The 2,087-nt window shown below is 57.5% G+C and overlaps 1 pseudogene; it reads left to right on the top strand.

Annotated features, from left to right (window-relative positions):
- LOC103604149 overlaps positions 1 to 2,087 on the top strand; it is a 7,780-nt pseudogene that overhangs the window by 1,397 nt on the left and 4,296 nt on the right.

Genomic DNA, 2,087 nt, shown 5'->3' with positions numbered 1-2,087 from the left:
GTAGATTTGGGGGGATTTACTCCAGGTGCCAGGCACTGAGCTGAGGGGAGCGGGGTGAGGTTGGAGAAGAGAAATCTGAAGCAAGGACCCTGTTTCCAGGAGCTTCCAATGTGGTTGATCTGCTGTGTTGGGAAAGTGTTTCTGGTGGGGCTGATCAAGTCTTCTTTCTCCTTGTACAGTGACTGCCAGCCCTTCAGGGTCTCTCAGGACCTCCGACTGGGTCGTTTTGAATTGCTCCTTCAGCCGTACTGATCACCCAACTTCTGTGCACTGGTTCCGCGGCCAGAGCCAAGTCCCTGTCCAGGCGTCCCCCCATCACCACTTGGCTGAAAACTTCCTCTTCCCACCTCAAGTCAGCCCCTCAGACTCTGGGCCCTGGGGCTGTGTCCTCACCTACAGAGATGGCTTCAATGTCTCCATCATGTACAACCTCACTGTTGTGGGTAACTCCCCCAGTCTGCATTCACACTTGACCACAACCCCTTCCTGCCCTGCCCCCCACCCACCCTGAACCAGGTCCCCAAACCAGGTTCTATTGCTGCCTGCGATTGCTCCAGGTCTCCTGTCACCTGTCCGACCCCCTTCTGACAGCCTTTCAGCTGCCTTCTCCCCTTCTTGCTTTCCCTTGGTCATCCAGCCTCACTTGCCAGCCTATGGTCTCCTGCCAACCCAGCCCACTTTCTGGATTTCTGAGCGTCCTCAGTTCATCCACCTCATTCTATTCCTTAGGGCTCTTCCGAGGCAGACCACCTCCTCCACTCTGCTGCCTCCTTCACTCTGCTGCCTCCTTCACTCTGCTGCCTCCCTCCCTGCAGTGCCAGCACTCCCCTGCTGCGGCCCCCCACAGCTTTGACTTTGGGTTCCCTTTTATCTCCAGGTCTGGAGTCCCCAACCCCACTGACAGTGTACACTGCAGTAGGTTCCAGGGTGGAGCTGCCCTGTCACCTGCCTCCTGGTGTAGGGACCTGTTGCTTTGCGTTGCTTTGCCCCCTACAGATTTGTCAACCCACTTCCCCTGGGTGACAGAGATGCAAAGGATTACTCAAAGCCCATATCTACTGAGCAATGAGAGGCCCCGAAGTGCTTAATCTCCCTTTGAGACGCTCAAGCCAGAGACATCTCTTCCTTGGGAAATTAACATCAAATTGGCGTTCTCTTCCTGCATTTATTTTCCAGACCAGGAAGTTACAGGAAGAGAACAANGGCTCCCGAGGCCTGCGCAGCGGGAGGCTGCCCCTGCCGCCCCGCATGCTGCTGGAGGAGCGTGGCCTCCAGCGCGGGGAATTCTCGCTGTGGCTGTGCTCGGCTCGGCGCGCCGACGCCGGGGAGTACCGCGCCTCAGCCCTGCCTGAGAGCCCCCAGAAGGATAGAGGAAGGGGCTGGGGAGTCGGATTGCAGAGTGAAAGGTACCCCCAGGGAACACGTGTGTGGAGGAGGGCCGTATGGAGAGACTGAATCACCCCTCGAGCTCCCTTCCGCCACCCACAGCGGGAGTGCCCTGGTGGAGGTGGGGACGCACGTCTTCTGGGGGGAGGGGAGAAGAGTGAGGGGCTGGAGTGATTCATTTCAGACTTCTGTAGCTCAGGGTGTGGGCTTCGTGGGGATCCTCAGGCGAGGCCTGGTGAATGGGAAAGGTGGACGATGCCAAGTAAACTCGAGGCAGGAAACAGGGCAAAGTAGATTTGGGGGGATTTACTCCAGGTGCCAGGCACTGAGCTGAGGGGAGCGGGGTGAGGTTGGAGAAGAGAAATCTGAAGCAAGGACCCTGTTTCCAGGAGCTTCCAATGTGGTTGATCTGCTGTGTTGGGAAAGTGTTTCTGGTGGGGCTGATCAAGTCTTCTTTCTCCTTGTACAGTGACTGCCAGCCCTTCAGGGTCTCTCAGGACCTCCGACTGGGTCGTTTTGAATTGCTCCTTCAGCCGTACTGATCACCCAACTTCTGTGCACTGGTTCCGCGGCCAGAGCCAAGTCCCTGTCCAGGCGTCCCCCCATCACCACTTGGCTGAAAACTTCCTCTTCCCACCTCAAGTCAGCCCCTCAGACTCTGGGCCCTGGGGCTGTGTCCTCACCTACAGAGATGGCTTCAA

Source organism: Galeopterus variegatus, unplaced genomic scaffold, assembly GCF_000696425.1.
Source record: "Galeopterus variegatus unplaced genomic scaffold, G_variegatus-3.0.2 Scaffold5000, whole genome shotgun sequence".
Lineage (NCBI taxonomy): Eukaryota > Metazoa > Chordata > Mammalia > Dermoptera > Cynocephalidae > Galeopterus > Galeopterus variegatus.
Note: the sequence above shows the minus strand (reverse complement) of the source record. Positions and strands in the feature narration are given on the sequence as shown.